Consider the following 25,781-nt stretch of genomic DNA (forward strand, 5'->3'; position numbering starts at 1 on the left):
GACAGACTGGTCTGCATCACTAACCACTCCACGGTGAATGACAAGATCCGCCAAGCCATAAATTCCCAGTGGCATATTCTGAATGGCAATGAGGGAGAGGGAAGTCTCACCAAACCGATCTTTGCCTTTCGGCGTAACAAGAATTTGAAAAATCATCTTGTGCAAGGGGCAGTTCGGAGCCAAGTTGGCCCCAAACAAGTAGGCATATTTGGTCTACCGCCGGTAAAAGGGAACCATCGATGTGGTAGTTGCCATATATGCCCCAATGCCATTGTGGGCGAATCTCTGAATATCGGATGTCGCCAAATAAAACTGAACTCCATGAGCAATTGCCGCTCATCCAATATCATCTATGTGATTGTCTGCCCATGCGGACTGCCATATGTGGGGGAAACCAGTCGGGAATGCAGGACCAGAGTGGGTGAGCACAAAGGAAACGTTCGCAATGAAAGGCTGGGTGCTCCACTGGTTGCCCACTGGACCAAAATGAAACACACTGAAGACGACATCAGATGGTCCATCTTAGAAAAGATCCGAGAAGTCCCAGGCAAGAATACCACCTGCATTCGTAAAAAGAGGGAGGTTTTCTGGATTTTTCTATTGGATGCAATGAACACTGGCTTGAATGAAGCATGCCCGTGGGAAAACGCGATTTACTGAAACCCCGCATACCATCGTAGTATCTTGTAATATTCTTCCTGTGACATTTAATTCCTAGTTAAATATAAATAAAAATCAGGACTGTGGTGAACACAGACTTAAAGGTTGCCTGTATATGGAAAAATACGAGTTTACCAAACCCTGCCTGTTACCCCAACTCTCTCTGAAACAAAAAAAGTAAGATATGGATTAGTACTCTCCATCCCGGGTCTTGCACAATACTCGTAATCCGACCCAGGTTTTCTAACTTGCAGGGACCGCTCAGCATTTGAGCACACCTGAGAATCGTCTGGTATTAATCCCACCCTTTAAAAGGGCAGAAGCGGGGGACCGAGCTGACGTCCACCGGCTGCCGGATGTGAAACGAGGAGGAATCGTTACCACTCTGCCCGTGTAAGTACCTCGCGTCCAAACTCTTGCTAGCTAGACGTTTAAATTTAGATTAGGTTTATCGCTTTTTAAGGGGCAGCATTCCCTGACGTTATCTAGCCTTGTCCATGCTAGAATTTCGTTCTGGCTAAAGGCTGTGAGTTCAGAGGAGTTGTAGCTTCCTGAAGATGTGGCCATTAATCACTTTATTAAATGAGTAGAGGGAAACGATCAGCCGTGTCTCTTAATGACCTTTCTGCACACTCATGCGAGGCACCGCGCAGCTTAAATACCAATTGCCGATTGTGTACTTCTCCCGTTAGATCTTCACGGCACCCCCTGGTGAAACCGCCGCCTGGGCTGTCCTGTTAAGAAATATGCGGATGCAGGGTACTAGCTACCTACCGCTAGAAAACATTGTTTCATAGAGGATTAAGAGCTACGGCAACATCTCAATCAATAAACGCTAGCTAGAAGGTAACCTTCTATTTCTAGTTTTCCATGCGTCGTATCCCTGCAACTGAAAGGAGAGGTTTTTAACTAATTTTTTATGCTTTCAGGCAGACCTCGAACATCGATCTACTACCTATCTCCATACCCTGCTTCTCGTTCTAATATATATCTAGGTAAGCAGACAGGGGTGTAAATTCAAGAGAAAAACGGTCGAATATGTAGTTAACCTGACACCGGGTTATGACTTTTGTCCCCCCCTTATGTGCAGGACCCCAGGAAAGGCGCCGAAAACGTGCTATCCACTGAAATAGAGTATCCACTACTTCTCCACTGCAGACTTGATGCTGAGGTGTATCTGAAACCAAGGTAATGTCAGAATGGCATATTAATAAATGATAGATGCTATGAAGCCTAGGAATATTCCTTAACAGCTCATTACACGCAGATGTATTTTTAAATACCAGGTAGCGCCTACTATTTATAAATAAATGCGATGTGCCATGGGGTCCAGGAATACACTGAATGAAATCAGTGTCTAAAAAGCCAGATCTTCTGTGAAGGTTTACATAAGATTGTACACCTGTACTCTTAAAATCTGATGAATGAATGTATGCCTATATGAGCTAAACTTACTGTATTATAGTTATGCACCAGATGAATTAGCATGTGTGTGAGGGTCTACTGCATGGATATGGAATATTTCCTGAATGTTTATTAAGTGTTTGTTTCTTAGCCGTATCCTGTATGTCACCCATTTTCCTAACTCACCAATGCCCCCCATGTACAATAGTACCTTTGTATTAAAATACTATGGGACTAGTTCCCCTATGTATCTATATATTGAAAACTGTGTTAAAAGGAAAAGGATGAAGATACGCAATGAATGTCTCTCATACTTGTGAATCCTTCACTGTGACTAGCTATTAGGCGATCAGCACTGAATATATTAATATAAAATGTTGGTTGAAATGGGGGTTAAACACTATACTAAAAGATGTGTTTTTTCTACAGAGTGCCTGGATATCAGAAGTATTTATTTTACTGTTGAATACAACCACTCCTTCCCCCCTTCTTGCCCTGACGAAGGTGCGGCCTAATTTTGGGGCCTGGCACCGAAACGCGCGTCGGCGTTGAAACCATCTACCCTGAACACTGTACGATCTTGCCCCGACCTATGGTTGAGAGGAATATTCAGGATGTCCTCAGAGCAATATACCTCAAATTCCATCTGAGTAGAATGTTTGAATGAACCTTGTATGAGTATGACTGGTTGTGATGTATGAATTTGCTGAAGTTTGAATGTTGGAAGGTTGATGGGTTGTGTATATATATATATATATGTTTTTATTGTATAATCATGAAAAAATCTTTCTAAAAAATGAGTTTGTATAATTGTGCTATATATAAAAGTACATTAATCAATCAAGAATAAAAATGATATATTTTTTATAAAAGTGCCTCTGTTTAAAATGCATATGGTCTTGATTAATTGGTGAGCGCTAAAATGGGTGACTTTTGAAAATTCTGGACTCTAACTGAGCCTATACTTGATCAAATACGGGGCAGATCCACCCTCTCTTTATTGTAATTTATCGCCGCGGATAGAAGAGTCAAGCTCAGCCCCAGTGGCCCCCGGATAGAAGAGCTCAGATCAGCCCCAGGGGCCCCAGATAGAAGAGCCCTGCTCAGCCCCAGGGGCCCCGGATTGAAGAGCCCAGCTCAGCACCAGGGGCCCCCGGATGGAAGAGCCCAGCTCAGCCCCATGGCCACTGGATAGAAGAGCCCAGCTCAGCCCAAGGGGCCCCCGGATAGAAGAGTCCAGCTCTGCCCGGCTCCTGCAGAGATTCCTTCCAGGATTATTCAGTCTATTTCTACAAACACAGCAGAAGGTGCTGACAATCTCCTACCTGAGCAGAGACCTGTGCAGACGTGTCCAGGCTCTCTCCTTCCACTGGGGACCTCGGGGGGGGGGGCAAATCTGGGTTCTGTGAGGGTCTGAAGATCAAGGTAGCTGCCCACCAGACAGGGCTCCTTCCTCCTCTGCAGAGGCCGGAAGTGATGTCACCGTAGCTGCTGGTGCTGTCTCTGCCGCTGCTGACCCGGAAGAGGAACCCCTTCTCCCTTTCATCCAATGTGCAGCTCAGTGTTTCATCAGCAGGCGAGGAGCGCCCTCTGGTGGACAAAGATGGAACCACCGCCTCCAGTTTCTAGGACTGAATTTGAAATGACAGCCTGAATTTCATTAAATAGATGAACATGTGTATGCAACTCACTGCTAGAATAAATCCAGACAGCGTTTTTATAATTTCCCTGTTTCTGTGGGTAAATCTTTATATTTGTTAGGGCTGTGTATACTCAAACAGCATTTCAACGGTTTGCCCCAAATTAAGTTTTGCATTTGTCTGCATTGTTTATCACCTCACTCCCTTCAAAGTTTCATGTATAAAATAAAGAAAGATTAAGAAGATTGTAGTCACAATAACTTCATAAGACAGAAAAATCAGGTTTGACTCTCACAGATTTCTCCCTCAGTGGATGGTCCCATGGCAATGAGTGAACGGTGCCGGGCCTGAGGATGAGAGGGTATTCCAGCACTAACAAATGTCAGAGTTCTGCATACAGGCTCTTATTAGAGTTACCACCTCTTGGTCATGTTTTAAGAGTTTGCAAAGGCTCGGATATTATTCTTCAATAAGACTTTGTGTAAAATTGTTTATATTATTTATTAACATGGCTTTGCTGTCTTTGTTTACTTTAACTATGAGTCATGATTCATTAAGGCAGTTCTAGAACACATTGAAAAAGTGATTTTAACTTATATTTGATATTTTAACTTTTCACTTATTGAAGAAAACTATACCAGCGTTAGGTTATTTTCCTACTTATTGTACTGGCCGGAACATTAAAATACTGGCCATGCCACGCCTATAATATACCATCCAGGTGGTAACCCTCTCTCCTGGCATAAGTCACTCCTCGACCACGCACCATCAATGTGCGGGTGCAGGAGGGCTTCGTAGCACTGTCAGGCAAGTTGCATTTGTTGCCTTCACAGTGACATCAGATCCGACAGGCACACATCAGAGCATTCAAGTCTCACTCATCATGAGTGACACTCACACATTTAGAGGTTGTGCTGAAGTCTCACTCACACCTTGCTGAATCTTATCACTGGGAGACGGGCCTAGTACTCCATATGTTACTTTGCTGGTACTTCCACTGTGTGCGGAGTAGCCGCTTACAACTAAAGAGGGAGACACTATTCACTTCAGCAAACCCACTGTCCTACATTTTGATATCACTACTTTTTCAATATTTCACCTTGACGGCTGCACAGATTATACATTCCGTGTAATGTTAATTTTGATGTCTGTATTAATGATTAGGATTTTACCTGTGTACTCATCATTCCTATAATTTCACTAATATCTCTTCCTCTGACATTATCATAGTCAAATGTTATGTGACATCAATTCATGTGAGGTCATCAGTAGGATAGTTTATTTCGGCTCCTAAGAATGTAAAAGATTCGAGCTCTGTGAAGCACATACATGAGCGCTCATTTGGAGTAAGGGCAGACACACAACCCCCATAGGGCTCAAAGGGGTTCAGCCTCCCTCTCCCCCCCCCCGTCGTGGGTGTCAGCCCAGGCTGAGACAGCTTCCCGTGCACTCACACAGACAGTTTTTAAGCTGCTGTAGCCCGGCAGGTCTAGCGTCCGTCTTATTGCCGCCGCACATGAGTACTTCACAGGTCTTTAAAAGGCCATTTACTTGTTAGCAAGGCTGTGTTGCTTTTTCATACCTTCCTAGAGCTCCTGCAACTCCACTCTGCCTATTGCTGGAAGAATTAGTCCCCCCCCCCCCCGAAAATATTTGTAGCCCCCCCTCCCCCCTCGACATTTGGCTCTAGTTGCGCCTCTGAGTAAGGGGGAGGAGCATGGTCTTTGCTGACAGATGAACACATCTGGAAGCAGTACAGGCGCTCCCATGACACGTTCCTGCCAAGCTATGCTACCAGAATTCAGACCAGAAGAGTGCTGATCTCTGCAAAAAGATATGAAATGTGTGTTTCAGTTTAATTACACTTCATGTCAGTGTTGTTGAACTTTAAAATGGTCACAAAGTGGTTCCTCACTTGCGTTCCTACGAGTACCTTCAGTCTCTTAATTTTCACGCTGTGCTGTTTCTCCAACTAAATTGCCCTCCAAAAGAGCATACAGTCTTTTCTGAGAGAGAAGTAACAGTTATGTTTCCTGGAGAAAGTGGTTAAAGGCGCTGTCTATGTTTCTGCTGATTCTTGGATTTGACTAAAGTGAGTCAATTTCTGTGCCGAGGTGGGTTCACTAAGAGAAGCCCTTCAAAATGTACATTGAAGCTGTATGAATCTGGCTTTGTATATGGTATGCCCATTAGGTGATCATTCCATGCACGGAGATCAGGGGTTCCCCAAAAGTGTACAGGGCTCAATGTAAATCCCAAAGTGCTTTGTTAGTGGGAGTGTGGGCGAGCAGCCTTAGGCCTCACACAGAGGAGTGGAAGACAGTTATTGCACAACATTGACCAATAATGGACACACGGCTCAATGAGGAGATCCACACCACTTTTGGAAAAATATACTTTGTTTGTATTTTATTTTAAGACCAAGATCTTCGCAAAAAGGTAAGTACATTTTTAAATAAAAATACTTTTCGCTTTTAAAAGTTGGCATTTAGAATATGTTTGAAGCAGTTCAATGTTCCCTATGGTGAAAACAATAATGCAGTTTAACAGGTAAGTTCCACACTAACAAATCCAGTATTCGGGCCCAAAGGTCAGCAAGGAGCACAGGTTAGGTGAGTACCAACGCTGCACCACTAGCAGCACAGGGGCGGCTGAGTGCAGAGGTCAGATTCAGAGTTCAGCCTAATGCTTTTCAATCAATCAATCAATCAGAACAATTTGTAAAGCGCGCTACTCACCAGGAAGGGTCCCAAGGCGCTGGTGGGGGTGTGGGGGGGTCCGTTACTGCTCGAAACGCCAGGTCTTGAGTTGCTTCCTGAAGGAGAGATGGTCCTGGGTCAGCCGTAGGTGGATGGGGAGGGAGTTCCATGTCTTGGCCGCCAGTTAGGAGAAGGATCTTCCTCCGGCGGTGGCTCTGCGGATGCTTGGTACGGTGGCGAGGGCGAGGCTGGTCGATCGCAGCTGGTGGGTGGGCGTGTAGAAAGTGAGGCGGTTGTTGAGGTATTTGAGGCCCAGGTCGTGGAGAGCTTTGTGTTTGTGGGTGAGGAGTCTGAACGTGATCCTCCTGCTGACGGGGAGCCAGTGCAGGTCTCTCAGGTGGGCGGAGATGTTGTTGTGGCGGGGGATGTCAAGGACGAGTCGTGCTGAGGCGTTTTGTATGCGTTGAAGTCTTTTCTGTAGTTTGGCTGTGGTTCCCGCAGTCCATTTGGCTGGTGACGAGTGCCTGGGTGACCGTCTTCCTGGTTTCGGTGGGGATCCATCGGAAGATCTTACAGAGCAAGCGCAGGGTGTTGAAGCAGGATGACGATACGGCGTTGACTTGTCTGGTCAATGCGAGGGCGGAGTCCAGAATGAAGCCCAGGTTTCGTGTGTGGTCCGTTGGCTTGGGGGTGGTGCCCAGGGCAGGGGGCCACCAGGAGTCGTCCCAGGCGGAGGGTGATGATCCCAGGATGAGGACTTCCGTCTTGTCTGAGTTCAGCTTCAGGCGGCTGTTCTTCATCCATTCGGCGACGTCCTTCATTCCCTCGTGTAGGCTGGCTCTGGCATTGGCCGGGTCGTTGGTGAGGGAGAGGATCAGCTGGGTGTCGTCGGCGTTTGAGATGATGTTACGGTTCTGTTGGCGTGCGATGGCTGCGAGGGGGCTCATGTAGATGTTGAAGATGGTGGGGCTGAGCGAGGATCCTTGAGGTACGCCGCAGATGACTTCAGTGACCGCGGATCGGAATGGGGGGAGGCGGACTCTCTGGGGTCTTCCGGCGAGGAATGAGGTGATCCACTCCAGTGCTTTCTCTTGGATTCCGATGTTGCTGAGGCGCTGTATTAGGGTGCGGTGGCAAACTGTGTCGAATGCTGCAGAGAGGTTCAGGAGGATGAGAGCAGCTGTTTCCCCATTGTCGAGCAGGGATCTGATGTCGTTGGTGGCTGCGATGAGGGCGGTCTTGGTGCTGTGGTTGGCTTGGAAACTGGACTGTGAGGGGTCCAGGGATCCGTTCGTCTTGAGGAAGGCGGTGAGCTGTATGTTGATGGTCTTCTCGATGACTTTGGCAGGAAAAGGGAGGAGCAAGATGGGGCGGAAGTTCTTGAGGTCGGTGGGGTCCGCTGTCAGTTTCTTCAGGAGAGCGCTGAGCTCGGCATGCATCCAGCTCTTCGGGAAGGTGGCGGTGTTGAAGGAGATGTTGATGATGTTCCGGAGTTGCGGTGCAATGATGGAGCCAGCCTTGTTGAAGACGTGGTGGGGGCAGGGGTCGGTAGGGGATCCGGAGTGGATGGTGTTCATCGTGCGGGTGGTGTCTTCGGCGCTGACCGGGGTCCAGTTGCAGAGGGTGGTGGTGGGAGCGTTGTTTCGGTGGTTGGGTGCGTGGTTGGTGCGTCGAAGCTGTTGTGTATGTCAGCGATCTTGCGGTGGAAGAAGGAGGTGAGTGAGTCGCAGAGGTCTTGCGAGGTTGTTATGTCATTGTTTCCCGCGCTGGGGTTGGAGAGCTCTTTGACGATGCTGAAGAGTTCCTTGCTGTTGTGGGTGTTGTTGTCCAGGCGTTCTTTCAATGATGTCCTTTTGGTGGTGCGGATCAGCTGGTGGTGTGTGCCGGTGGCGTTCTTGAGGGAGGTCATGTTTTCTGTGGTCTGGTTGTGGCGCCAGGCTTATTCGAGGGTGCAGCAGTTTTTCTTGGATGTTTTGAGTTCGTTGGTGAACCACAAGGCTTTTATGCTGCTGTGTCTGCTGGGAGGGTTCTTCAGTGGTGCGAGGTCGTCGGCGCAGTTGATGAGCCACTGTGTGAAGATGCGGGCTGCTTCATTGGGGTCCGTCGTGTTGGTGGGAGGGTTCTGGCTGAGGGAGGTGGTGAGCTGGTCGGCGGTGATCTTGCTCCAGCTCCTGTGGGAACCTGTTGCGGGTGGTGGTGGGTCGTGGTTCTCTTGGTGCTGAAGTGGACGCAGCTGTGATCGGTCCAGTGAAGTCGGGTGGAGTGGCTGAAGGCGATGTGCTTGCTGGAGGAGAAGACGGGATCAAGTGTGTGGCCGGCTTAGTGGGTGGGGGTGTTCACCAGTTGCTTGAGTCCGAGGTTGGTGAGGTTGTCCAGCAGGGTAGTGGTGTTGTTGTCGTTGTTGTTCTCCAGGTGGAAGTTGAGGTCCCCTAGGAGGATGTAGTCAGAGGAGGCGAGGGCGTGCGGGCTGATGAAGTCTGAGATGGCTTTGCTGAATTGTGTGCGTGGTCCCGGGGGTCTGTAGATGAGAGTGCCTCTGAGGGTGGTCTTGGGGTCGGTGTGTATCTGGAAGTGGAGGTGCTCGGCGGCGGTGAGGGTGTCGTCGGAGTTGGTTGTGATGCGGATGGTGCTCCTGTGGACGATGGCGATGCCTCCTCTGGTCTGGTTGACGCGGTCCTTCCGGGTGATCTTGTATCCGTCCGGGATGGTTATGGCCATGTCGGGTGCTGAGGTGGCATTCATCCATGTTTCCGTGAGGAAGGCGACGTCTGGAGATGTTGAGTCGAGCAGGTTCCAGAGTTCGATGGCGATTAAATGGTAACTTGATGGTTCAGCAATAAGTAACAGTGTTATATAAGCCAAACAAGGCAAGTTATTATGAGAACGTAGTTATTTTGGGTGCAGCCTGGCAACATGAGATTTGATTTTAGCGATAATAAAGCATTTTTGAAAATGTGTTTATATGTTTTGTACTACTCTTAGTCACCGCCTCTTCAGAGGTCATAGAGGCTGGTGATGCCGGTGTAGGATGGGAGAGGTGAGCAGGAGCCTGCTGCCGGTACTGAAGCATTCATGGCACAGGGCTGTACGACGCAGACCAAGACAAAAGCAGCGCAAAGCCAGCATTCCATCATTTTCAGCTCCCCCTCTACCCCCTTTTTTGCATGTGTGCAGAACACCAAAATCCAACGCCCTTGCTCTTCAGGTACAGTAACACACACGCAATGTACCATGCAAACACTAGTAATCTATACACGCGCTTTCTTGCACAGAGTTGCCTATTTAGTGCCACACACAACCATGCAGTCCTTCATACCCAGGCCTCTCTCATACAAATCATCACGTGTGTCCTTTTACACTCCCATCACCATAGCAGCTAAAATTGTGGCCACAAAACAACACAAGAGAAACAGCGGAGGTGGTTTCACATGATAGAGCGACATGCCTAGGGAGTAGGGGGAAAGGGGATGGGGGAGGGAGAGGGGTTTGTTCACTTTTTAGTTGTTTAGATAGATATGTGTGTAGATGAGAACAGACAACCGAGAAGCTGATCTCCGATATAAAGACATTGAATGTAAAGTTGCGGGAGTTGTTCGGAATTTGGAGGGTGGTTGCCATTGCGGTGACAGCTATAAGGGGTGAGAAGCGGGGAGCAGGACTGAATAGATGCAACCAAGCTTGTTGACACCCGCTGCTTAAGTTAAGATGAGACACTCTTGTTGAAATGTACTGCTACTAATTGACAAGATGAAAATGAATAAAATCTGTTTACAAAAAAAAAAAAGAAACAGCGGAGGTGGTTGTGAATGCAATTGCATCCTGAATAACAACTGGCTTCTCATCACCACTGTAGTGGCCGTGGTGCTTTGTATTTGCTCCTCCATTCCTCATTTCTCCACACAAATCCCATCAACACCCATGGTGAGTAACCGTCCCTACTTTTCACGAACTCTCCATAAGAATGCCTTTATACGAAGCCACGTCTATAATTTTCGTTATTTTTGGTGACAGCCAATGAATCGGTGTGTTTCACCCTCTAATAGTTGCCACAGACTTTTTGTGGAGAGCTACTATGATTGGCTTGAAAGCCATCAGCCAATCCTAGTGCTCGCTGCTGCACTGAAGGACTTATATGGGCCAATGAGAACAGCTTTGGTTACCCAGCCTTGGGTTGCTTTAGCTCCCGCAAATCACGCTTTCAGTGTTATTCTAAATTGTTTACAGTGTCCTGCACTTTTCAAACTGTAACTCCGTTTGAAACCGGTCACCAAGTCAGCCATGGGCTTCATTACCCCTTCAATCACCTTCTCCAAGGTAAGTGGAATAATTATGCTTTTCATGTTTTGAAGTTTTACATTTGCGTTTAGTTTCAGTAGAATGAAATGTATCTACGGTCACAGTGTTTTCACTCTTCCTCTCTGTCTCCACATGTGTATTCGTTCCTTCGCTCTTTCCATCTTTCTCTTTCCCTATATCTCTCTGCTGCTTCCCATTCCCAGTGCACTAGGTCTCGCATTTACGAGAGGTTGTGTTGTTGCCATTGTACATGATAATCCATTTTATTTGAGTTTTGTTTCTTAAAACATAACTAAAAGGCATTGTCATTTACAATGCATATAGCTTAAACTCTTGCAGATGCGAAGCCTATTGCATTGGAAATGCTTGTTTAATTAATTTATTATATCCCTGAGTCTGGTAAAGGCTGCCAAAACATATTGTTCAGGTTGAAACCAACCAATCAGGATTGACTACTGCCTCCTAATTTGGTCGATCAGAGCACATTTGGAAACGAACTGCCTAAATATAAAATTATTTTTGACACTTCATTTCTCAAAATTTACTGATTGGATTTACACAAAATAACAAAAAGCTAAATCTGTGGGCCAAGATCTAGCTTCATGACAAAGTTAGTGTAATGCTGTTCAGCAGTTTTTGTTACAGCACTGTTTAAAGAAGTCTATAGAAAATACAAGGGGGAGACCCTATTTTTCTCGGCCCCCACCTGATGGATCACCTGAAAACTTTCCAGGAAGGAGCTGAAATGAGAGGCCTACTTGTTTTTTATAATGCCCCCGGGTTGGCCACATCCTGGGGGATATTAAGCTTCAGAATTGAGAGAGAGGGGGCGCACTTGGCCCCACTTCCCCAGGCCAGTTATGACCCTGGAGATCACAACTCCCCAGCCTTCCAAACTTAAGGGGATTGGGCACGTGGCCCCTTCCCCGGGCTGATTTTAGCCCTGGGGACCACAACACCCTCAGAGCCTAGCTATCCAAACCACAGAGGAGGGGGCAGATGCCCCCATCCATGGCCAATTTAGGACCTGGGAACCCCATTACCCGGGGCCCAGCCATAATTGTAATGAGGGGAACCATGCAGCCAACCTCCCCGGGCTGATTTCGGATCAAAAGGGGGGCATCCCCAGGCACGAAGCAAAAATCATGAGGGAGGGGAACAAGCAGCCCCCTCCCCAGGTCAATTTTAGCCCCAGGGACCCCATCCTGGGGGCAGGCTGTAAAAGCAAATGGGAATGGGGCAAAATGCACCCCTCCCAGGGCCATTAATAAGCCTGGGGACCCCATACACCATTGCCGGCTTGGCTATGCCCTGCGGTGCCCACACCCAGAGCATATCAGTTTCCCTGCCTGCACTGGTCCGAACACGGAAACCTGTGTTTGCTCTCGCTTCATGGGAGCAATTTTAAAGCTCCTGCAAAGCGAGAACAAACACTACGTCTGCGGCCAGCAGGCTGGAGCATTAAAAAATGCACCTGGCTGCTGAGAGCAGACTTTATAATTGCTTCCCTGCCCGCTCAGCATTTTTAGATTGTCCCTGCGAGCGCGAGCAATGCTGGTTCTTGCCATAGGCATGGAGCATCTGGGGCAGTGCCCTAAGGTAACTATAACTCGCATCCTAGCCATGCACTGCTAATTACCCCACATATTACATCACTCATGATAACTTCTATGTCATCATTCATGGTATAATTTGCAGCAAAATTATTGATAAGAAAACTGCATGGTGGGCGCACAAGTTATAGTTACCCGAGGGTACGAATTATAGTTTCTTGAGATAACTTTAACCATTACTGCTGCATTTCTATGCTTTTGTGTATAAATTGTGAACTGAACTATACCGTCCCTGTAACCTTTGTTTTTTTAGCTAATTTCTCAGGTTTTTAAAATTCTATTTCCTAACTATAACGTCCCTGTAAACTTAGTTTTTTTTTCAGAGGATGAATACATAAATATATATATATAATATTTATAGTTAAGCACCCAAAGAACTATGGAATTACTAGCCCCTAGACAAACTCATAATACTCTCATGTCGTGCAATTGAACATTATTGCATACGAGTGAATGATCAGGTGTGGAAGTGCACTCCTGCCCTTTTAAGTAAACCTCTTAACCATCCCTCAGACATCTGTATGAGAAGGGCAGAGTCCAAACTTCATGGAGAAAAGCGGTACCAAGTGGTTCATATCTACCCAGGGCATGGTGTTTCATACATGAACTAAACTTAAACAGAGGAAAAGGCAATGTTATTAAACCATGGATGAACCAACAGCTGAATTAGAATCAGCTACAGAAAATGGTAATAGTTCTAATTTTTAAATATGCAATAGAGAATATGACGCATCCTTCATAGACATGAACTGTTGTTTTTCTGTTAAATTAAACAATAAAAACACTGACAAAATATTAATGTATTCCCAAGGCACTTTCCCAGATTTTAGAGTTTGTAAGGTCCATGAAAACTGCGTGATGAACCGCAATTCATTTTGACCATGGAACAAAACAGAAACATTATCTTGCACAATATGCACAACAGATGAAACAATATTATCCAAGGTGTAAATCCTGGAAGAGAGTGTGTTAATGCTATTATCAATGAGAGCAGGACCTTTTTCCAAATTAGCTTGGTCTTTTGGTCTTTTGCTCTTAAACAGGAAGCAGCCTCAACCTGCGACAGTTTCCAAACTTCATTGTAAATAGCACATATATATATCTTTTAGATCTTCCACTCACAGGACCCTTAACAAAATCAGTTAAATCAACATTGTCGGTCAACAAAGATAAATGATGTTTAACAGACGGAAGAGTGGAATGTTTCAGCCAATTTTGACATCATTTCCCCACTGACTAGGTGGTAACTGAATGGGAAGTTTCAAAAAGGGATCAGTTCTGTCCTGTGTAAGGCTAGGGGCTAAATCCGGAAAGCCATGTTGACAAGAATCAGAACTTGTTGGCCACAACAGCCAACCCTCAGGATCCAGGGGCGAAATGTTAAAGGAGGAATTTAAAATGAAAGATTGTAATTCATCAAGGGATCTATCAGTATGATTGTTCCAATTAGGGTAAGCATGCAGATTAGGAATTTTAGGGGTATTCATGTGTTTTGAAGTGGCCAAACTAAGACAAGTTGTTTGTGAGATCGTACTATTTAAAAACAACATGTGGCCGAGAATAAGACATGCTCGGTGTAAAGCTTCAGTGCCCTGCACTTGCCAAGGTCTAGAACCCCAAACAGATTTAGGATCTATGGTATCTTTCCATAGCTTGTAGCCATCCACTGCTAGCTGATCCATAAAGGATTTGGAATACAACAATTTTGAGTAAGTCTCACTTTCGAATTAGATTTGTAATTTAATTTAAAATAAAATGAGCTTGGGTTAGACCGATCAAAGTCAGTAAAATATGTGAATTTATTCAAAAGGGTATTTGAGCTGCCTTCTATGGGAGTAGGACAATGTTCCCATTGGGTGTAATTTACTACATTTCTAAATGTATTAGCCTTATGCAGAAAGTGATGGCCATAGTGTTGGTGACAGAACAAGTCGGCGTAGTTTGTGGAGTCTAAATATAAATCCTCAGCATCAAAGGCAGCATAATATTTCAAATCAGAAAAGAGAGCTTCAATGGCTTGGACATCCCAATCATCAGAACGTATGCTTTGTTTCACAACATCCCCCATTGAAACACAAAGTACATTAAGAACATTAACCACCTCTGTGGGTCCATGAATTTGAAATTTTACAGCATCTCATACAATCCCATCTCGCACAGGCTAGGCTGTGATGTTGACAAAAGTCTGGTCTCTTTTCATGATGTGTGATGAAGAGTGTGGGGCCAAAGTCCCATCAATTAATATGATTTTTGATCGTTCAGATATATAGTGTCCATTTACCAGACGAAAAAATACCATCACAAATCCAATCGACATGAACAAAAAAATGGAGATGAGAACCAACCAGATGTAAATCCAAGGGGGAACCAAAAAATTTCTTTTAAAACAAGTAAAAAAAATAGAAAACCTCAATGGTACACTTGATGTTATAGAGCCAGAGTCAAAGGAAAAACGTGACTGGTCACCTGGACTTGTTTACACACCAGGCAAAGACACATCCGTGGCCTTTGTGGTCAAACCCAGAGAAAACGTGTGCATGAATCCACTGCAACTAAGATATACTTATACGCAGTATCAGCAGAAAAAGGTCAGCAGTGATCTAAATAAACACAACCAAAAGTTGTATTAGATATGTACAGCTGAGTTTGTGGCAGCCGTGCAGCAGTTGAAGGTTTAATCTGCTGACATACATAACAAGAAAGGACATATTCACAAGTTTATTTATACAATCCACGCCACCAGTAACGCTGCTGTAAGATAGATATACGCTGAAACGTCGGCATGAACCGAGGCTATGCCTTTGTGAGCTACTGTTATCAAGGGTAGCCTGCGGTCCTCGGGAATCATCCTGTCACCAACGTTGTTAATTCTCACATAGGGAACTTTATCAGGACGTAAATGATAAGAGTATTTAGAAGGGAAACCCTTAGGGTAATTATCACCGATCTCTGTAGCAGCTATAGCGGCCAAGATGTCATCATCATTCTTACTATTGGACCTTTTAACTGCTGCTACTACATATGTTGCTACTGCGGTCTTTGCTGCTTCACCAGCAAGACTGTTGCCAACAGCGTGTACTCCTACACCCTGGTGACCAAGAGTATGAATTACATTTACGAGAGGCAGACGTTCTTTATTTCTGCGACTCAAACCCTTAGCATCTTGTGCTTAATCGTGCCACCTTTGGAATCAAGATAGTCATTCTGAGTCCAAAAGAATACATTTTTATTGAAGGACTGAACACAGTAATAAGAGTCACTCACAATTAAAGTAGTCACACGAGGGTCAGCAAACTTCAATGCAAACACTAGAGCACAGTTTGAGAAAGGTGTGTCAGGGCAAGCTTTGTTTTTTATAGTCTAGTTATAGTGTAATCTATTTGCGAGGGGACTTTGGACACTCACCTTCCCTTCACTATTCCAGCGAAGAACTCGCCGCTTGCTTGACTTGTCTCCCTCCCGCCGCCGCAGTTCCAAACGCGGCCGCCGAGTGGAGGGAGACTACATCTCCCAGGTGCCCCAGCACTCGGGGACAGGAAGTGACGCAGGAGCGCCCGGAGGCGCCTTCAAAACCACCGGCACCACCGGTGGAGCGGCTGTAATCTATTTGCAAGGGGACTTTGGACACTCACCTTCCCTTCACTATTCCAGCGAAGAACTCGCCGCTTGCTTGACTTGTCTCCCTCCCGCCGCCGCAGTTCCAAACGCGGCCGCCGAGCGGAGGGAGACTACATCTCCCAGGTGCCCCAGCACTCGGGGACAGGAAGTGACGCAGGAGCGCCTGGAGGCTCCTTCAAAACCACCGGCACCACCGGTGGAGCGGCTGTAATCTATTTGCGAGGGGACTTTGGACACTCACCTTCCCTTCACTATTCAAGCGAAGAACTCGCCGCTTGCTTGACTTGTCTCCCTCCCGCCGCCGCAGTTCCAAACGCGGCCGCCGAGCGGAGGGAGACTACATCTCCCAGGTGCCCCAGCACTCGGGGACAGGAAGTGACGCAGGAGCGCCGGGAGGCGCCTTCAAAACCACCGGCACCACCGGTGGAGCGGCTGTAATCTATTTGCGAGGGGACTTTGGACACTCACCTTCCCTTCACTATTCCAGCGAAGAACTCGCCGCTTGCTTGACTTGTCTCCCTCCCGCCGCCGCAGTTCCAAACGCGGCCGCCGAGCGGAGGGAGACTACATCTCCCAGGTGCCCCAGCACTCGGGGACAGGAAGTGACGCAGGAGCGCCCGGAGGCGCCTTCAAAACCACCGGCACCACCCACGTCGCGGGAGCGCGCGGGAGCGCCCGGGGCGAAGCCCGGGCAAAGGGCGGGCCCTCTGTGGCCCTCGGTGGCCGAGGTTGGCTGGGCTGGGCCCTGTATTTTCATTGTAGGTTAGTTATTTCAGTGATTTGAGGTGTGTCGCTTTGAAGGAGATATCTCTGAATACTGGCCGAGTATCTATTGTCAACTTCTCCAAGGATTCATTTTTATGGACTAGTTATTGTTATTTATATATATATCTTCTGAGCAATATCCTGCTGCTTGGTTGGTTACTTTTCCGTTTATCATGACTGCAAAGAAATTACGCTCTGGAAGAGTCCTAGGGGGGAGGTCATGTATAAAAACCAGATCTAACCCCCTGAGGAATAAATATGACAACAGTGTGTTATTGAAGGGACAGATGCAGTTACTGAAATTATGGGAAAAGCCTGTTGATAAGTCTTTGGCAGTCCCGGTAGTTGCTGGTTCTGAGACGGTGCCTTTGGTGGGTGCACCGCCTGATGTGGAGAAAGATTCCAACCCTGAGCCAGCCTCCGTAAAAAACTTGCCTTCCCTGTCAATAACTATTGCTGCTAATCTCCCAGTAGGTACTTTAGGGGGAGAGCATCCTGATAATATGATAGCAGACACGAAAGTCCCTCTGCCTAACATTCTTAATGTTGCAGAATGTCCGGACGTGGCCATAAAAGGAGAGTCTTTTTTGTCCAGTATCGATCTTGAACTGTGTGGTCGCTATATGGACGATGGAAATCTGAAACACCCTGATCCTAGTAAGACACCAAATGGAGCCACGCAGTCAGGATTATTGTTATATAGTAGTACTCCCTCTATAACATCTAATGACATTCCTTCATTGCAGATTGATTCTAGGACTCCACCACTTAATCTATCCGGTATCTGCCCCCTCACCGCTTCTGGGTTCCCTAAAGACGATAGACCTATCTCTGATTCCTTGATAGCACTAGAACATTTACTGGCTTCCATATTGTTTTTACTGGGCAAATTTGTTGGGAGCTCTGATTGCATCTTGGACTCAGTTACACAAATATTGAAAGTATTACTGGCAAAAAGCACAGAAAATGGTACTACTCCCGCCCCGGCGATTGTCTTGCAGAATGTCTTGGATAGCAATAATTTATTGAAAAAAAATGCGGGTACGCCAGTAGTGGTTGACAAACATGAGTCCTCAGGGATGCCTATTCCATCCGTTTCAAATTGTATGAAGGTATCAGAACCTATCTTAAAGGAAGAAAGTTTGTTGGATGTGGACTTAAACCCTGGAAATGAGTTATTCCCAATTTTCACCCTTGATACAAAGGAGCCTGAAGTGAATCTTGATGTAAATGGAAAAGAAAAAGAAAAAAGCAGAAAGAACAAAGGGAAAAATAGGAAACCTGTTCGTAAGTACAAGAAGAAAAGACAGAGGCAAATTATTTTTCAAAAACATATAAATACAGAAGAGCATGATGTTGTAGACATTGAAGATAACTCTTTATTGGACACTTTTTCTAATAAGGCTGCTGTCTGCACTATTGGCTCTGTAGTCGAATGTCCTCTTGATGTTCGTGCCAATGTTGGGGGAGCCCCTTATCAAGAGGATTATGGATTATTGCCCATCGCTTCAATTGAAGAGGTGACAAGAACTATTCCTGTTGCACCAGGGGCACTTAACCCATCAGAGCCTATCTTTCGGTTGCCGGTTGATGTTGCTACAAATTCTCCTTCTGTACAGTTTAAAGCTCCTAATTCTTATGTGGATACCCTGACTCTGGACTTTTTGCCCTTATTTGACTCAGACTTATACCTAAACAGGTCATGGTTGCTTAATTGTTTTAAGGATATTGAATGTTTAAAACTTATTCAGTCGAGTGACATTGACTTGGTTTCTTTAGTAGGGCATGAAAATGGGCTACGTGTACGGGTAAAATTCTGTTCTAAAATAATAGCTAACCTTGTACTACAACAGGCGGAATCGTTTCAATGTAGAGGGATTGATGTGTTACCCTTTTTCCATACTGGAAAGGATATTTTTCCTAGAGAGGGGGCCACAAAGTTGGGCTTTAGGCAGGAAGATCCGTCCACATCCAATAAAGATTTAAAAATCTGGGTCTCAAGAGGTAAACGTATGGTTTCCCAGGTTCTACCTATCCCCTTGAACCTGATTGCTCCTACAACTGAGGATAATCATCGGTGGAACTGGCTTCCGGGAGTTTTATCTAATAATATTTCGGATAATCCAAGACTGTTTCAACATCTTTAGCAGTCAATTAAAAATCTTATCCTGGAACGCAGCAGGGTTACATAATAGACCGGAGAAACTTGATTGTTTATTTTCTCTGAATGCGGATGTGATATGCATTCAAGAAACCTGGTGTAAAAATATTCTGTACGGGGGGAAAGATTACTTTGTGCTTGAGGCTGCAGCCACGCCATCGAAAAAAGGTCACGCAAAAGGTGGAATTGCCTGCCTCCTGTCTAATTCATTACAATGGCAATTTTCCCATTATGTTGATACAAGTAACCTTTTTCAAGCAATAACTATTAATATTCTAGCCAGTGTAGGTAGCCAGTATTCCCTGGTAATCATTAATGCATGCATTCCGCCTGAAGATGGTTTTAATACTGTATTGAAGCAAATGTTTTCTTATGTTAAACAATTATTAGAGCTTGACCAGCCCCCTTATATTCTACTCGTGGGCGATCTGAATAGCAAAGTTTCTAACTCAAGCGTAGACTTGTTTAGAAATAAGTTTAAAGACGAGGCATATAATATACCCCAATCTATCTTTCCGAATAAAATAAAAACTAGCAAAAGAGGAAAGATAATGTTAGAAGAACTTAGCTATCTAGAGGGGTTAATTGTAAATGGTAGGATGCCATCTGATACCCCTGCTAAATTTACTCATAGGTCCCCTAAGGGTGAATCCATCCTTGACTATGTAATTACGGATTATGACACTTTCTCCTTTATTCAGGATATAATGATCTCTCAAACACCTATGAGCGACCATAACGTGACCAGTATAACTCTTTCATTACAACCTCCGGTCACTGATTCCTGGTCTTTAAGTAATAGAGGAGTTTCTCTTCTTTGTAAGTCCGGTAGATGTTTCTGGAACCCTACTATTATGAAGGGTTTGCAAAACATTCTTGCACAAACCTTACTTGAATGAAAAGAATGGCAGGGTATGGAATTCTTTCATTTTGAAAACTTTATGAAGAAGCTTACTGCGACTGCAAAGAAGCCAAGATATCCTAGGAAAGTGAATTTTGTTCCTAGTTTATTATTACCCTTAAATAACGAAATAAATAAATTAGTGAGGCAACAGTTTCTTTTTAGATCCAGGGAAAATGCTAATAAGTTATCCTTACTAAAAAGAAGGAGGACCAGAGTGAGAGCAAAATTAAAAAAAGAAAAAGAAGACTCACTCTGGATTAGTTTAAGGGAGGCTTCTGTCTATGGTAAATCTAGAGAACTCTGGTCCATAATTGGTAAGGGATGTGGTGCAAGAACTTCCCCTATTCCCATTTCTATTCCTGAAGATGTCTGGATCTCATTTATATCGAATCTGTATGCGTCAAATGGCGTAGAGGGTGAGGATTGTGACCTTGTTTTGGACAGTGGGTATACTATGGATCCTCCATCTGAGAAATCCATTGCTTCGGTGATTAAGAGTATGCGCTCCTCCGGAGCAATGGGTCCGGACGAGTTGCCCATTTCAGTACTGAAGCAGGATGTCATTTCGTGGAGCAGGATTCTTTTCCCTTTGTTTAAAGCCTGCTTTTCACTTAGATCAGGTCCTACATCTTGGAGGGGAAGTATACTAATACCCTTATTTAAGAAGGGAGAGCGGGATAAACCCATGAACTACCGTTTGATAGCTCTACTGGATTCTATTGGGAAAGTTTTTGCTAAGTGTCTTCTAATATTAATTACTGATTGGGTGGAGGCAAATAGAATTTTACCTTTGGAACAAACTGGGTTCCGCAAAGAGCATGGTACACTTGATAATTTAACAGCCCTTCAAGTGATTATGGACAAATATGTACGAGTGCGAGGAGGTGGAGTATATGCGGCATTCATAGACTTCTCCACAGCGTTTGACAAGGTGGACCGTCCAACGCTGTGGAGAAAGCTTGCTGTATTGGGTATGCCACCCCATCTACTTGAACTTGTAAGATCCCTTCACTCGAATACCTGGTGTAAGGTGCTACAAGGCGGAGAAAGGGGTCTTTCACAGATTATCCCATCCTTGAATGGATTGAAACAGGGGTGTCTATTGGCCCCCATGTTGTTTTCATTATATATTGCGGACCTACCTGCTTCCATTGCTGCATGTGTTGGGTTAGCCCCGGTAGTTGGAGGTTCATCCATTTCTGTTTTAATGTATGCGGATGATATCCTCATTTTAGACTTAACTCCGAAGGGCTTGTCTAATCGCCTGCAAGCTTTACATTTATTTGCAGAAGCACATTTTATCAAGATTAATGCTTCCAAAAGCAAAATCATGTGCATTACTGGAAGAAAAAAATGTAGGTCTGAAAACTTCGGATGGGCTATAGGAGGCCAGAGACTAGAGGTGGTTAAAACTTACACCTTTCTAGGTAAAATAATCTCGGCAAACCTAAGGGAAAGACCCCATATTGAACATAATTCGCGTAAAGCATTGGCTCATGGTATGGGGTTATGTTCCCTGTATTCTGCTACAGGGAAAAGACACTTTGCTCGATTTTTTGAAGTGTATAGAGCAAAAATCCCTGCAACTCTGCTTTATGGAATAGAACTAGTGGAGTTAAGGCATTGGGGTTTTTTGCAGTTAATGGAAGGAAAGGTACTAAGAAGAATTTCCTCCCTTAATACAGCTTGCTCCGTGTCCGCATGCAGGCTGGAATTCAGCCTTCGGAGCTGTTGGGTACAGGGGTTGATTGCCCTGTTAAGGTGGGTGGCCTGTTTGGTCAGAGGTAAATCGGGTTCCTTACGGGCACATATTAAAAAGGAACTGCTGGGCAATCTAAACGAGTTTTCACTAATAGTAAAAAAATTTAGAAAAGCGGTAACAATGTTAGAGTTGGATGCAAGTACTTTGTTCTTACTCTCTCCTTCTCAACTAGAGTCTCAGCTGAAATACGCATCTTGGGAACTCTGTTTTAAATTGGATATGACTGCTTTACACAAAAAGAAGGGTGGTGATTTACTTCTAAGCACGTACTCAGTAAAGCAGGCCCAGCAGTATGTTTCCTGGAATATCCCTCATAGAGTCCGAAGGCTATGGTACCTTTTAAGACATGATTTGCTTCCTCTAAATTCACTTTTAGCAAAGTGGTATGGGACATCTCCAGTATGTAACTTTTGTAATAAGGCAGTGCAGGACCAAAATCATGTTTTGTTTATTTGTCCAGCATTACGTCCATTGCGCTCTAAATGGTTAAAATCTATTTGTCTACAATTAGGAATCCTTAATGTAAATACTTTCTTTCATGCCCTTTATTGTCCACCTAATGAAATGTTTTGCTTCAAATTTTTTAACTTTTTTAAGGGTTTTTAAGATATTTATTAATGATACCTGGAGATGTTGTTTGATGATTGTTCGGCCAGTTTTCATGATGGGATCTTTCAATCGGCTTTTATTGTGATTTTTATTGTATGTAGTGGTGTATATCTATGTGATTGTTTTATGTGGCCCTCTTTTGAGAGCCAAAAACATAATAAACTTAAAACTTGAACTTGAAACTTATAGTCTAGTATTGAAAAATTCCAATCACACGATGGTTCATTTTTTTGTTTTAATAAAGGTGTTACTATATTCGTAATAGTACGTAGGAGAACAGCCAACACTTGTTTCACCCCTTACATGGCCATACGGCCTGGGGCTTCCTCAGGGTGTTATGAATCAGGTTGAAGAAGTATATCTGGTCATTCTTTTCTGTGGATAAATAGGGATTCCCTGATTTTGGTGTAATGCCGGTACGAGTCGTCTCGTGCAATTGGAATTTTTCCATAATAGACTATAAAAAACACAGCTTGCCCTGACACACCTTTCTCAAACTTTGCTATAATAGGGGGTTAGAGGTTTCCCCATGCCGAGGGCAAGCTTGACAGAAAAGAGGGACCATTGCTCAATAAACAGCTAGTAAGGGGTTGGGACATTTTACCCCTCATTCTCACTGACCCAAGCACTAGAGCACGTAGCTCTGCCAACTGGGCGGTACAGTCACCTAATGTCTGCGTGTGCACGACATCGGACTTGAATTCTCCATTCACCATGGTACCAGCCACGATTGCGCAGGCCACTGAATAAGAATGCTTAGATCCTATTGCCGGTTGCGCCGAACTGTCAGTGTTAATGATACAATGGTAATCCTCAAGCGTGCGCATGAACATAGGAGCAGGATGAACAAACTCCTGAGTTTGCAATGAAGGGGCAAAGATAAATGTGACATCCGGAGATGTCAACGAAGTTGCCCATTGTATCCAATTAGGATATAAAACTTTAGAATTTGGTACACTGGCTTTCATCACTGCTTCAAATGCAGTATAAGGTGTAACAACCAACATGTGTTTTCCTTGTGACTGCGCTCTCTCTTTTAGAATCGCCATCTGTACAGCTGCCAAGACTTTCTCGACAGAAGAAAATCGCTTTTCAGCTGAAGTGTACAAGTGTGACTTGTAAGCGAAAGGCACTGTGTCTCCTTCATTAAACGTCAAGTACGTGAAACCCATGGCACCAGGCACAATTCTTATTACCAGGTTAGTGTGGTTATCATGAGTCAATAACTGCTTAGATTCAAGAAGATCAGACTGCAAAAATTGCACAATAGCTGAATGTCCCGGAAGCCAGCATGACTTGGTAAAAGTTGGTTGTATCAAAGCATATAGAGGTTTGATACGCTGGGCATAATCGGGAATATAAGTACGCCCGAAAATTCAAAAATCCCAGCAAGGATTGTAGTTTTTTCAGAGTTGTAGGAGACCATAAACATGCAAATTTCTCAAGGAAGTGAGGTGCACACCTCTACCTCTATTGTTGAGCCCAGGAACAACACTTGGCTCATCAGTGAACTTCGCAATGTCTGACTTTGCAAAGATAAATTTATAACTGAAGTCCGCAAACATAACTATTATGCGGTCAATGCGACACAGATGCGGACATAATTCTTCGTCCATTAGATAAATATCATCAATGTACGAGTACGCATTAGGATCAATGACATCTAAGAAAGAGACAACACGTGCGGTAAAGACACCTGGGCTGTTTTTATAGCCCATGGCCAATCTTTTAAATTGTTTTTGTTTGCCGCCACAAGGGAACACTGTCCATTGACTACTAACGGAGGACAGGTTATGACTAAAAAAGCCATTTGAAATGTCTTGTGTGATCTTAAATCTTTTTCACATCAGACTGTTAACGAGAGCTGAACTGTGGGTGTTCTGTACCACACATGTACGACAACATGAATTTAAATGTCGATAATCCAAAACCAGAAAACACAAGAATATGTCTACACCCAATTAATTTCCAAAGACTTATTTCAGATCATAGGAGAAACACAAACTTATTGAGTTTGACCCGGTATATTTATTTATACTTGTCTATTCCGAAAATAAAATTCATTCTTCTTTTGAAAGTTTCGCAAAAAAGGAAAAAACTGTACATTCAATACATTTAAATTCCAACATCTAACTATTTACAAACAAAATATTTACAATTCATATACCCAATTATCATACATTCCACAAAAAATTCACTATACAAACACAAACAATTGAAATTTTCAAAAAAGTTAATCTGAATTAATAAAGAATGAAGAGACAAAGTCAAAATGAAGGAGCACGTCCTAAAATAAGGATGACTTTTACAACCAGCCAGAGCTAGTTCAAACGCTTAGTGATATTGATTGCTCCCTCAGATGTGCCGACGCATTTCTAGTCCGAGGAAACCAGTTCCCAGACTGTCATCAGTGCTTTGTCACTTTTCTGTGTAAAGTGCAGAAACACAATACAGTTTTAATTATCTAGCTTGAAGCCTCTATTCTTTCTGGTATTACACTAAACGATCTAAAATATGTACCTGTGTGTACATACTCACAATAATAATAATAATAATAATTTTGATGTAATTCAAAATGTGAACCTTTTCATAAATCTCATGCTTGAATTAACCTAAAAAAAAACACATTCGCATAGGTAGGTTCATCCGTCACGCCTGTTAACCGGTAAAGGTGATGAGGGTATTGTGGACAGATACGAGTACTAATCAAGACTTTGGGCGCGATGTTACGGGAATTCTGCTCATGCACAGAACTATGCGCAGGAAACCAGGACCTCAGTGTATTGTGGTGTACCAAAAATCCACCTCAGTGCCCAGAACCCCTATCCGACTAGCAACAGTGTCTCATTCATTCTCCGTACTACAGCAAAGCTACCAATGAACAAGCGACTTTGGGACCTCTCAGGAATAGTGGGAATCAAGAACACTCTTTACTCTCATAAATGTCCACAATGTGAGTAATCAGAGTCAATGTATAGTTTAAAATGTTAATTTCAACTACGTGCTCTAAGATGCAGTATCTTTACCGACATAAGTAAAAAGATGCATAAAATCAATACAATCAACATTGTTACAATTCCATAAAATACAAAGGGAGAAATCATATTATGATGATAGTGGAACCAGATCTATAGCGCCTTGTGTACCACCCTCCCCTTGCTAGGAGCTAGGTATTATAATAATAGAAGTTCTCTAGGTTAAAACCGGGAACTCCATACCTCCAAAGTCAGGTGAAGTGAATCACATCCCAGATCAGCACTGCTCTTTGTCGATTGAAAGGTTTTTTGCAAGTGCTAGTCTCATGCATGCAGTGCAATATTAAAAGCACCTGAGTTTCAAAAATGAGCAGCTCTGTTTGTGTTGTGTCTAGAGCGTGGACCGATCAACCTGCATCAACAGCATACATTGTTATTTTAACATTGAACACTTTGTGCAGACTTGAGGTCGCAGTGTGAGTCTAGAGATGTGAAAAACAGACCGTTCTCATGTGAAGGAAAAGCAAGCTGTTTGTCTTTATAAAAACAGAGACATGTAGTGTCATGTGCAAAAACAGCAAAATGGCGTTTGCGCAACTAACTCACTTATGCTAATATAGCAATGTGTGCAGGCAGAATCGTATCCATCCCTACACTTTTACAAGTAGCATGAAC

The 25,781-nt window shown here is 44.3% G+C and overlaps 1 protein-coding gene across 1 annotated transcript in view; it reads right to left on the minus strand.

Moving 5' to 3' along the window:
• Positions 1-25,781, minus strand: part of LOC144804659 (uncharacterized) — a 186,696-nt gene that overhangs the window by 45,217 nt on the left and 115,698 nt on the right. The window lies entirely within an intron of this gene.

The sequence above is a fragment of the Lissotriton helveticus genome, chromosome 1_2, assembly GCF_964261635.1.
Source record: "Lissotriton helveticus chromosome 1_2, aLisHel1.1, whole genome shotgun sequence".
Taxonomy (NCBI): Eukaryota; Metazoa; Chordata; class Amphibia; order Caudata; family Salamandridae; genus Lissotriton; species Lissotriton helveticus.